The 13,494-nt window shown below is 36.3% G+C and overlaps 2 protein-coding genes across 2 annotated transcripts in view; one reads left to right on the plus strand and one right to left on the minus strand.

Annotated features, from left to right (window-relative positions):
- The window catches only part of LOC138705100 (conserved oligomeric Golgi complex subunit 4-like), a 481,496-nt gene that overhangs the window by 270,398 nt on the left and 197,604 nt on the right, over nt 1-13,494 (plus strand). The window lies entirely within an intron of this gene.
- Nucleotides 1-13,494, minus strand: part of LOC138705116 (CD2 antigen cytoplasmic tail-binding protein 2 homolog) — a 143,259-nt gene that overhangs the window by 119,001 nt on the left and 10,764 nt on the right. Inside the window, exons 2-3 of the mRNA XM_069833763.1 lie at nt 7,020-7,122; nt 1,924-2,046 (exon numbers count right to left, since the gene is read on the minus strand). The gene's annotated coding sequence lies outside the window, so the exon portion shown is untranslated. The remainder of the gene's footprint in view (nt 1-1,923; nt 2,047-7,019; nt 7,123-13,494) is intronic.

Genomic DNA, 13,494 nt, shown 5'->3' on the forward strand with positions numbered 1-13,494 from the left:
TGAAAATGGCAATTGGATTTCTGGAGCTTCTGTTTTGAATGCTGAAATTCGAGAGGGGACTTTCAAGAATACTTTCTTCACACATCCAATTAATATATCCACTTCAGGAAAATTTGCACGTACTTCTTCTGCAACCCGGTGTAATGCATGCGCTAAACACGTCACATGTACCATTTTTGGGTACAGTGCACTTAAAGAAGCAGCTGCTTTCATCATGTAGGGTGCTGCATCTGTTATAAAAAGCAATACATTGGAATTTCGAATCCCATCAGGCCAAAGTATTCTCAATGCATGGTCAAATACTAAGCTGATCGTTGAGTAGTTGACTTTGTCCAGATGCTCACAATGTAGTAGAAATTGTTCTCCAGGGCTGTGTGCTTCTAAAACTCCAACAATAACATTAGCTACATAACGGCCCATAGAGTCTGTTGTCTCGTCAATGGATACGAATACATTTCTTTCTCCAATCATTTCTCTTATTTTTTTCAAAGTTTTGTCATAGCACCGAGCTATGTATGTTCTTCTCAATGTTCTGGGATCTGGAATTAATTTTCCGGTCTCCTCTTCTAAGAAAGTTCGCAGCTTAGGATGATTCAGTTTGTGAAGTGGAATATCAGCCGATAGAAAAGCTTCACATAGTTTCTCACAAAATGGCGAAAACGTTGAACACGTATCCCCCAGAAGCATTTGCTGTAAGTTTACACTAGATTTATTTTCAAGTCTCTGCAGGCCACGTTTATGTTTCTCCCGTGACATGTGTTGTTCTATCATAAACTTTTTTTCAGCAGCCACTCTCACATCACAGATCTTGCAGAATAAAATACGACCATCCATTGAAAAAAATATTTTCTCCATATTTTGAAACAAATGCCTTTAATTTAACACTAGCAGTTTCCTTTACTTTAGGCATTTTGCTCTTGACTTGTTCACACAGACGACTAGAAACAACTGACCACCTCAATTAACAGCATAACAATGCCAGTTTACCTGGAGAAAGGAATCTCTGTGGGAGTGTGGGTAAATTCCTAGAAGTGGGCAAGTTCATTATGCCTTGAAAAATAGGGGTATAAGCTAGCATACGCTCTAAGAATTTGAATAAAATTCCTAGAAGTGGGCAAGTTCATTATGCACATACCTTGAAAAATAATAATAATAATAATAATAATAATAATAATAATAATAATAATAATGTTTTATTTTCGCTGGCAGAGTTAGGAAAAATAGGGGTAGAAGCTAGCAAACATCTACTTAATTCCAAGAAATTGTATTGACAAGGAAAATACTGAATTATAATAAAAATCTCAAATCAAATACAAATAATGTCACAGCCTTCCTAAAAAGTGTAAAAAATGCTCAAAATGACCTAAAAATTGCTAAAAAAAATGACATATCCGTAGAAAAATTAAGAAAATGCAAAAAAATGCCCTAACAAATTGCTTTTATTTAACCCGGTTTTTAATGTCATACATTTCCATATATGCTAGCAATGTTTAAACCTTCATAAGAAAAAGATGCAAAATCATTAATTACCTTGCCCTATTTATTACATATTTATCTACATATTTTGCCACTTTATGTATAGTACATATTTCTCATTTCCATATTACATAAAATCTGGGCTCTACTGATGTGTGTGTCAATTCATTATTATGTACTAAAAGGAAGGTGGGTATAAAGCAGATAATAATAACACATACGTATTTCCTTGTGGAAGTAAAATAAAATAAAGTTCTTAATGGAAAGCTTACAATCCCAAAGCTGATATGAATATATCTTCTCTACAAAGTAAAGAAGTATGTTTTTAAAAATTGATTTCAATAAATGTTTGTCATATGAAGAGCCAGTGTTATAACATTTATAAAAGGTCTGTCAGCAACATACATTTTGATTTATTTAACTTATATATATTAAAGTATTACTTACTTTCAATACCAGTACTTTTCTCAGTCTTAGAATCTCCTTGTTTTCCTTAGCAAGACTGTTGTGCAGAATATCTTATAGGAGATCCTACTTTGAATCAGATAACTGCAATGCACCACTCGGCAGCTATGAAGAAGAAAAGAAAATAGTAATAATTATGCTGGAAAGAGTATGAGGCGTTGTGGATACGTTGTATTAGGAGCAAACTTGAAATCGTGATTCTTTGTTGAGTTCACCCTGCTATACGCAGTGCCTCATATATTCCATTGCTTTTTAAATCAATTTTCTGTATTTTTCCTTATACAGATTGAACCGTAAGTAATGTCATTAATTTCTCGTTCTCGTTCAGCAAAAGAATTTTACAATCTAACAGGAAAGAATTGGGGATGCTCCAGGAATACTTTAAACACTACATACAAAATGTTTATACAGTCAGTGCTGACATACTGCAGAGAAATTTTAATTACTTCACCTGTCATAAACGAAGTAGAATATGTTCAAAACCAAGCTCACAGGCCATTACTGGTGGAATCAAAACAACTCCAATAGATTCTATGAGATTCCTCACTAATATTAACAGCATCAAAATGACAATAGAAGAAAAAGCACTGATTCAATATGAAAAACTTATCAGATTACCAGGAAACAATTGGCATTCATACAGTCCTCTCTGTAGATTGAAAACTCAAAAAAGTTTCATATCCATGGTTCAAGAATTAAAACAGAAAATCAATATCCCGAATTTAAAAGAAAACTTACAAATTAAACCAAACCCTTTAACTCTATTACATATAGAATATAATCTAAATTTAACAGAAGAAATACTGAAATCAGAAGTAAACACTGAAATACTGAAGCAATTGTCTTTAGAGACAATTAATATTAGGTACCTTCCACAAAACTGGCTTCATTTATACACCAATGGATCCTTGATCTCCAGAGAACAAGCCTGCTACTAAATCTACATATTACTCTGTGAAAAGATTTATTAAATCTACAACATACTTAGACTTCAACAAACAAAATTTGATAACACAATCTCAAGGGGAAAAAATGGAACTCTCTGCATCATAATCCACAGTTAATTCCCGATTTACCACAAAAATCGTCTGTAGCTGCATTTAGATTGGCAACAGGCCATGATTATGTGGCCAAACACCTGCATAGAATTGGAATATATCAGTCCCCTAACTGCCCATTGTGCAACTGAAACCAAGAAATGGATTCGGAACACTTCAAAATCTGTGCTTCAGTGGCTGACCATGATAATATCTTTGAAAAATATTGGAGTGCAAGAGGTCAAATGACTTTATTGTCATATGCCTGGCATTAGAAAACAACAACAATCTTACATTTATCCGGATTAAATTTGTGCACATTTGAAGAACAAAACTAAAATTCTTTCAATCATTCATTATCATAATTTTATTCATTGCTCTCTTAAATTGACTGAGTATATTGGGATTAAATCAGTGGCTTTCCCAAAACATGCTATGAAATGTTTCATATAAAAAAATTTTTATCTCCAAAAGGAAGCAAAAACGAGCAAAATTGTATTAAACTGTTTTGTTTGAAATATCTCAAACAACTCCCTGAAATTATGGATATTACTTACTGTTCACTCTGTGAATATTAAGCTCTAGTAGACTCATTGTATCATTTAATGATATTGAATTGAATATCTGTTCTAGAGCTGAAATTGGCAACCCCTATTCCCTGTGTATTAGTTTCTTCTGGTCAGTAACAGGCTGGAAGGATATTAATAGAGCCTACTTTCAAATCTCCAATGTGTTTAAGCCAGAAAATTTATACTAAAGCCATTCTTATTTTTTTTAGCATGTATAAGTTCTGTTCAACACTAAGTAATATCCCAGAAATTCGGTCGATACATTTTCAGGCCAGTTTTGTCATGCATATAATTCCTAAACTACGCGACACATTCCAATAAAGTAAATGGAGACCGACAGTAGGGTAAATGTATCCAACGTATCATTGAGTTGAGTGAGTCACATCATCTATCTTCACTGCGATAGAGGGGAAGTTTAGGCACGAATTGGCAGGTCCCATAGTAGCCTTGGCAGTGTAACTCGAGAATGCGAAGCGATAGAAAGTTCAGAATTGTGTAAATGATTCGTAACGAACCAGGCTACAATCCCAACTGAGAAACAGTCAATAGTCGACAAGTGAAATTGAAAAAATTCCAAAGTGCAATTGAATGAAGAGAAAATTCACAATGTGGAGACATATGCAGCGCAAAGGGGGGTGGGAGTATAGCAGCGGAGAGTAAACGGTTAAGTCCACATCTGTGGAGTAACGGTCAGCGCATCTGGCCACGAAACCAGGTTCGATTCCCAGTCGGGGCAATTTACCTGGTTGAGGTTCTTTCCGGGGTTTTCCGTCAACTCAATATGAGCAAATGCTGGGTAACTTTCGTTGCTGGACCCCACACTCATTTCACCGGCATTATCATCTTCATCTCATTCAGACGCTAAATAACCTAAGATGTTGATGAAGTGTCGTAAAATAACCTACTAAAAAATGGTTAATGTAGCAACCGACATATTTACTTTTAATGCATACAAGGTTGGGACAGAATTTCATGTAACTTCGAAAACGTTGAATTACATGACAAACAAAAATCTTTATCCCTCGCCATCTGTTGTACATGATTAGTTAAGAACTGCAGACCTGCCGTTAAAAAAAAAAACAATCCAAGCATCCCCTCCTTTGTAAATATTGATATTGTAACGGTATGTGTATGAATGATTTGTCTTTGTAATCCAGCATGATGTAATGACATGTATGATTGCTGTTTATTTATAATTTTAGAGCATGTGCGTTCAGAGAAGGATTTTCGATGTGGTAAATTCTGATATGTTTTCTCGTTTCTACGCGCATGCGTCGATGGCCCTTTGGCCGCCAGTTCGATGGTGCAGACTGAGTCAGTCTGTACAGTAGCTGACTAGAGCTGGAGCCATCAGCCCAGACCGGAAAGGCTTGGTGTCCATGTTTGGGAACCATAGGCCTATATCTCAACCTATGATGTGAAGGTAAACTGGCCACTGTACTTGGGTTTTTCTCTTAAACTAATTGAATTATAGCCCACCGAGTTTTTTTTTTTTTTTGTGCATATTGTGGGATTTTGGTGAAATTATTGAAATTCTAAAAGATGTTTTCCTTTTCCTGTGAAGATTGGCCATGGCACTTAAAGATTTTGCTAGGCTGAAACGAATCCACATCGTAAGTCTGCATGCTGTAATGATTAGTTAAGATTGTGATTTATTCTGATAGAATAACAAAGATCATGAGCTGATTATATATAGATATGAGATGAATAATGTTGAATGACTGAATTTTAATTTTATTGTATTGTTAAAATAAATTCTCAGTGTCAGTTTAATGTTGCTCAAAAACAAACACAATTTTGTACATTTAGCTTGTCTAATTTTTCAACATTATGAAACTGGTTTAATCAAAGGTTTTGAGGTTTAAAGAGAATTGTTGGTTTAAGGTTGAGTTTATTTAGTGAAAAATAAAGTTCTGATACAAACTGCATATTTCGTAGTGTAAGAATTTATTATAATCTTTGGTAGAAAAGGATAACTTCAGTACCGGTATCATGTTACCATAATATCACTCATCACCTGGCAACCCTGTGTGTAGCTACATGTCGTCGTTGTTTCTGCAATAACTCCTATGTGACATATTTATCGATTTTCAGATTTATTTTTCTATTAAATTAACTTAAATAGTGATACAACAAATAATAAAATCTCCTATATGTAATTATATTTCTTCCTTTCGAAAATGTAAGAATTCACAATACGTATGAAGATGAATAAATGTGTTTTTTCCTCCTACTGAAAATTTGTGTATTTTGCACATAGGAGTTATTGCAGAAACAACGACGATATGAGTCACTCAGCTAAGTGTGCTCCTAGTATAATGGCAGTTGACATTGGACATATACGTCAACGTATATGCCTAACTTGGAGTCAGGTCATAAAGGGAAACATTGAAGGAGGAGAATTCGATCCGGTGCTGTGGATTGAATTCGGTGTACCTCAGTGGTCAGAGCACTTTGTACGTAGAACCAAGGACCCGGGTTTGATCCCCGGTGCCAAAGCGAATTTTTCTCCTCAAATATTAATTGTCAATATTACAGAGAATATTCTGTATGACAAATTAATAAATCTATAATATTCTCATAGCTAGCAGTGCATATGTCTGCACAGATTATTGTGCACTTAACTGCTGAATCTCGGCCAAATAAGTCACTCAGCTGAGTGCGCTCCTAGTATAATGGCAGTTGACATTGGACATATACGTCAACATATATGCCTAACTTGGAGTCAGGTCATAAAGGGAAACATTGAAGGAGGAGAATTCGATCCGGTGCTGTGGATTGAATTCGGCGTAGCTCAGTGGTCAGAGCGCTTGGTACGTAGAACCAAGGACCCGGGTTCGATCCCCGGCACCAGAGCGAATTTTTCTCCTCAAATATTAAACATGAATTTACTTTGATTGATATATTTTGAATGATATATTTTGAATTTTAAGGTCATTTCAAAGGTCAGTTTAATAATATATGAGGTGTCACTGCATAAGGATCATGTGCAGAGACTAAGTGGAATGCAGAGAATAGGAAAGATTTGAGAATGCTGGGTTTGCAGTGAAAGTCCTGCCTTTGGGCAGAACACGTGTGTGTGTGTGCGTGTGCGCGTGCGTGCATGTGTCTTGAGAAGCCTCTTACAAATCCTGAGGAATTGAAATGAGAGAAATTTTAACAGTCTATATATATATTTTTGGGGAGGCTAAAAACAAACCATCATCTTTCTTATCATTCATCTCGGGGAAGGATTACAGCAAAGAGAAAAAATACTGCAATGGAAGAAAACTGGATTTGCAAGAATTTTACAATGGACAAATATTTAACATACCTTGCTGTATAATGGCAAAGAACATCATTTTCATGACATTTTTATTTCATATTTGGAATTACGTTCGTAATTTTAATATTCTTATTTCACAACTTAAAACAACATTAGCCAATATTTTAAGAACTTTAATTGAGTCACATTGTAAAATGTTGGTCATACCTGACTATATTCATCAGAGATCAATATCCGGTCACTCTTATCTGGTACCTACTATTTTATGTGAAGTCCTGGTATGTGATGTATGATGTTCAAGATTAGGTTTCTGAAAATATACAGAATTTGTTATTATAAATTTAATAAGAGTAATTATAATACTCATTGGCCACTCCACAAAAAGTATTTCACATCTAGGTCTACAATATTTTAATAGATATTATTGATCGTCCAGCACTGTAGCACTATATCTATGAGAAAATAAATAAGATAACAGTAAGTAAATAACAAGGAGGAGGTGAGCCAATTTTATAGGTCCATCTGTGCCAGAAAAAGAATGTTTGAAAACAGTTATTCGATAAATTTATAAAATTATGCATTCTTCATCAGATGAAGTGGATGAATCTGAAGGGTCTAGTACAGGGATGCGAAACTCGCAAGTAGGGTGAGATATACTTTGACTCACCGCTGGCTATGTCGTCGCCAGTGGCGTATTTGAAGACGGTTTGTAAGTAACACAATGCAATACAGAACACTGAAATGAAATGAAATGATTAATCTAAAAATGTCCTGTTAAGGGCAAAGGCCTCCTCCTATAGAGGGAGAGCTCTATTTGTCTCACGCTGTGAGCTACTCCCCATAAGAGGTGTTTACATGCTTGAAATTGTTCACTTGGTTCACATTCTGCAGTGTTTTGATATTGTTCACTTGTTTCTGTCGCACTGGTTTTAGTCACTGTTCACTTGTTTTCTTAGGTTTTTCCAGTCTTCCCTATTTCTTGCTCTGCTTGACCAATGGCTTCCTACTCGTTCACTGAAGAGGTCAGCCCATCTTCTTCTTGGTCTTCTGCTGATCTCTTGCCAATGCGGGGGTCCCATAGTGTGACTTTCTGCGTCCATCTTCCATCTCTAAGTCTTGCAACATGGTCTCCCCACTTCCATTTGGTATTGGTGGCTTGCAGTGCTGGATCTTTAATTGCTGACATATTTTGTAGCACTTCGTTTGGAACTCTGTCCCTCAGTGATAAGCCTAGTATCCTTCTCAGCATCTTCCTTTGGTATATTTGGAGACGAAGTTTGGCAGTGAGAGACCATGTCTGACACCCATATAACAGTACAGGAGTTACGCGGGTCTCCAATATTTCTATTCTGAGTTTTTTGCTGAGTGTTCTCTCCAGTATGATAAACTTGAGAGTCCAGAATGCCTGCCGTATAATAATATAATAGAGACAGTCGCATAATATTATTATTCGTGGTGCACATGTTCTGAAGAGGAATGCTAGTACCTTTTAGCTTTCCCCAGTTTGTCAATATCGGGGTGAATAGCTGAACATAGTTTCAATTGGCATACTAAATGAAAATCAGCTAATCTACTGCATATTTATTTACTTGGTTATTTAACGACGCTGTATCAACTACGAGGTTATTTAATGTCGGTGGAATTGGTGATAGTGAGAAGATACAGTATTTGGCGAGATGAGACTGAGGATTCGACATAGATTACCTGACATTTTCCTTACGATTGGGGAAAACCTCGGAAAAAACCCAACCAGAAATCAGCCCAAGCGGGAATCGAACCCGTGCCCGAGCACAACTCAGGATCGGCAGGCAAGTGCCTTAACCGATTTAATCTGCTGCGTATGTCGCTTTTAATGATATCATATTGAAAAATAACTTGATGACTCAGAACGAGACTGTTACAACTCAAAAATAGAGATTTTTCAGTAGAGCCATTTAAAGTTTTCCATTTTGATTACACAACTTTTAATACTATATCACTTCCTAATATGTATTATGATGTTTTGTGTGTTAAATATTACAGTACCTGGTTAACTAGTATCAGCCTGTTATGGGCCATCTTCAGAACTCTGAAACTAGTTAACCAGGTACTAAAATATTTAACACGCGAAAGATGTATAATACATTTTCCTAAAGTTTCCATTGTAGATGGTAAATCAGATAATCATCTCACAGCAATGAAAATTGGTATATACATTAATTATTGTTATAGAAGTTTATTAAATCCTTATACTGCTTTTTTGAGGCTTGAAAGTAATGTAATTTTCCCTAAGATAGGTTACTAGCCTTATCGTTAGGTAGTCCAGTAGTGGGGCTGCTACTTTTAGCCTCTGGACAGGCTTGTAATGCAGCATTTCCTCTGCATTTGATGAAACAGTTATACCGCTGTGACTCGGTCGCCATTTCATCGTTGGTAGAAACAGGGTGGACCACGAGAAGGTGAGGATGGGTTGTGAAATATTTTATCAAAATGAAAAAGATGTGAACAAGAAAATTACCAAATTTACACAAATTCTAGGAATAATAAACAATACAGTAAAAGCTAAATTAGTACAAAAATCTACAAGAATAAAAATATATAATACACTAGTATTACCCTCCCTTTTATACGGAAGTGAGATTTGGACATTAAAGAAAAGAGACATGAACAGAATCAAAGCAAAGGAAATGAAATTTTTCAGGACAGCAGGATATACTCTTTTAGACCGAAAAAGGAACGAAGAAATTTTAGAACAATTAGAAGTAGAGTCAGTAGAAGAAAAAATTAGCAGATACAAATTCAGTTGGCTAGATCATGTAAGAAGAATGGAAAATTCAAGAATCCCAAAAATTATGATGCAGTATAAGCATAGAGGACATCGTCGACCATGAAGACCTTTAAGAAGACTGCTAGATGGGGCCGAAACAGGTCTACAGAGGCCTAATTCGTGAAGGATGATGATGATGATGATGAAGTTTATTAAAAAATTAATTTTGTCGGTATTTATTTTATGTAATTTTTATGTGACTTTTTTTTAGTTGCAATACTTTCGCATTAAAATATCCAGACAAAACTTCTCAGATATACTGTAACTGTATTACATAATATTTATTATTTGCAACAGGTTTTTCCTAATATGACTATGTAATAAGTTCAGATAATGCAATGGAAAAATATGTCAAATATAGATTTGGAAACAAAATGAGATTGGTTGGTATCAGGATTATTACAACAATAAAAAGAAATAAATTACACCAACCAGGATGACTACAATAATAATAATAAATAAATTGCATCTTGTAGTGAGAAAAAGCATGTGTTTATTTGTTAGTCAAATGTAACTCTATTTTCTTCAACACCATTGGAAACTTTCAAAGTTTTATAAAAATTGAGCATGGATGCTTGGAATGATACCACTTTTACAAACATCAAGCAAATTCCCCCATCCCCCCCCCTCCGCAATTATCCCTGGAGGCGAAGAAAATGCTGGCTTTAGTATTGCTAAAGAAGACTTGCCTTTCCTTTTTTGTCGAATACTTGTTTTTTTTTTAAATCACCTTGTTCATAGGAGATGGCGAAAGGATCCTGTTTTCTAACCTCCACGGTCTTCATCTTAGACCAGTTTACATTATCACCATTTTCATTTCTGGAAAAATTATTTTCCATTTGTTGTGTTAAGTATTTCAAATCTAAGATGTCTGGTGTATCTAGTTCATTGACTTTGCACATAGGGTATTGCCTTTTCTCTTGACCAATTTCAGTACTGGTACCTATTGCGTCGTTGGCAGTATAATAGGTCCTCCTTTAAGAACTCTTCCCACCCCCATCGTTCAATAGTAAAATGCACAGTCATTCTCATTCTGGGTATGACCTGTGATTAAAAATTTCTGTGCTATGACCAGGGAAAGGAAGTTCATGCCCTGAAAACGTGAAGAATATGTATGCATTTATGCCGTAAAAATAGATAAATATGCTACAAAATATGCATTATCAGTCTGAGAGATTATTTTAACAGAATAATAAGGTATAGGTAACTTACGTTTAGTCTATGGATTTTGAAGTGGTTGCCTCATTGCTGAATGCTCCATTTATGCTGTTACAGTTCACAACTAAGCAGTGACGTATGTTTTCTGTTGTCATTCTTCGCCTGTCGTCTCTCAGCATAGCTTTGTAGCGCGAAAAACTTCGTTCTACGTCACAAAAAGTAAGAGGGGTTTGCACAAAATCTGGGAGCTGTTCTATAGAAATTTTGTTGGTTTTTGGGGTGTTTTTCCTTCGAGTAGGCTATATCTTGAATTTCTTTAAGCTGATAATAGCCAGGGTTTTTGGAAAGAATATTTGCTGTTTTCTCGTTCACTTATCTCCTACATTTCCTGGAACTGATGTTAAACTGGACATTGTTCTATCGAAATCTGCTAAAGACTGCAATAAAGGAATACAAATTGCTAACTTGAGAGGCTTCCCATGAAGGCGTCATCGTTACATTCAAAATTCATAAACATAAATTAGTCTTGTTTACGAGGTTACACACTTTTAAAAATGAGGGAAAGACAAATAAACATTCATAATATGGAGTTTCCCTGCATAAATGTTAAAATAAAAGGCAAAATATGCACTTTTATACACAATAAAAGTAATATCATTGTATTCAGAAATTTGTGATTCATGTAGATAATCTTTCAGCATATTCACACAACGATAGAGAACAAATATGCAAATGCATGAACTTCATTTCCCTAGTTATGACATTATATGACTCAGGTTAGTTACGCAGTACAAAAGTAATGAGGAAATGAATTTGTTCTTGTTTTGTCCAGCACAATTGTCTAAAAACAAAATTACCTGGTTTGTTACTGTGTTTGGCAAACAAGTAAGAAATTTATAGAGACATGTGTCAATCTGATTTGAACTTCTTTTGGCCAAGCCCTCATGTCAAAAATAACAATGGCCCTGGCTGTTTGTGATGTCATTCATATATATATTTTCCCCTGCAATTATTTATACTCGCTTTATCATCTTTGGTCACATCGTGAGTTAATCTTCTGGGTGAAATCCGAAGGCCTGTGTACTATTGTTGAGACTAGTTCTATTGTTGTGAACTAGATGGAGACTGTATATGTATTACTGTAGCTAAAATACAATATACTGATTAAGTGAAACTGAAGAACAGTTTTTATTTCTCGTCAGAAAGCTACAAAACAATTCACAACAAAACCGTTGCTAAGGAGAGCAGAATTTCCATAGCCCACTCCGTTAGTATCATGAACCTAGATGTAGGCCAGTTGTGACTGCAGAACTCAGAGCCTTACATGTACTCCCCTCCCAGTGACGCTGAGTCACGAAACTTTTCTTGCACCAGGATAAGTTCTGAATGGTGGGGGATTTGAAGAACTTGGTCTCTGATGATCGGAGGTCTTGTTCCCATCATCTTCAGAGAAGACTTCATAGAAAGCTGGCTTAAGTCTTTCTGTGGAAATGGTTTTAGGGCTCCCGTGAATATCGACTTCGAACACGTAGTCAGATATCCTACGAAGAATTCTATACGGTCCTTCATACGGTGGTACAAGGGATCCTGTAGTTGCCACACGAACAAAGACATGCGTACACGTATATAGTGTCTTATGCTGAAAAGCTCTTCTATTGCAGTGGTGAGCAGCGGGGGTCGATCTGACAGTGCGCATTAACTGTCTGTGTTTTTCAGCGAAGGCTCGCTGCGACAGTTCGGTTTTGTCGTCGACGAAAAACTCTCCCGGAAGTCTTAGCGTCGTTCTGTAAACCATTTCTGCGCGCGAAGCGTCACAATCTTCTTTGATGCTGGAGCGCAATCCAAGTAGGACAGCCGGTAAGATATCGATCCAACATTTAGATCCCGTGTGACACATGATAGCGGCTTTCAATGATCTATGCCAACGCTCTATCATGCCGTTTGAGGCCGGATGAAAGGCTGTCGTGCGTATTTTTGTAGAACCAATGAGATTACAAAACGCTCGAAAAATAGCAGATTCAAATTGCGAGCCTCTGTCTGTTGTAATAGTGGCAGGTGCGCCGAATCTCGCAATCCAAGTCCTGAAGAATGCATCTACAATAGTCTCTGCAGAAACTTCAGATATCGGGACCGCTTCAGGCCACCTTGTGAATCTATCAATCATTGTCAGGCAATACTGAAAACCTTTGACAACTGGAAACGGACCAATGATATCTATATGTACGTGAGCGAACCGCGCGCTTGGCATAGGAATGTGTACGGGCACATTTTTGTGGTGACGACTTATTTTACTTCTCTGACACTGAAGACACATACGAGCCCACAGCATAATTTCTTTATTCATTCTAGGCCAAACAAACTTGCGCTGTATAAGTTTCTTAGTTGCTTTACCGCTAGGGTGAGACAGGTTGTGAATGTTATCGAAAACTTTCTTGCGAAGACAAGATGGGATGTAAGGTCGAATGACCTGCATCGAAACATCACAATAAATTTCTTCCTTTAATTCAGTCAGCGGAATTTTTGTTAATTTTAAGCTGGTCGAATTAGATTGAAGAAGATGTTGAAGTTCTTCATCAGCAGCCTGTGCAGCCATGAGTTCATCTGCGGATATTAGCGTCGGCATGTCTATGGCACCTATACGTGACAAACAGTCTGCTACAGTGTTGTCTGCACCCTTAACGTGGACGATTTGCGTCGTAAATTGACTAATGAAATCCA

The sequence above is a fragment of the Periplaneta americana genome, chromosome 1 (assembly GCF_040183065.1).
Source record: "Periplaneta americana isolate PAMFEO1 chromosome 1, P.americana_PAMFEO1_priV1, whole genome shotgun sequence".
Classification (NCBI taxonomy): domain Eukaryota; kingdom Metazoa; phylum Arthropoda; class Insecta; order Blattodea; family Blattidae; genus Periplaneta; species Periplaneta americana.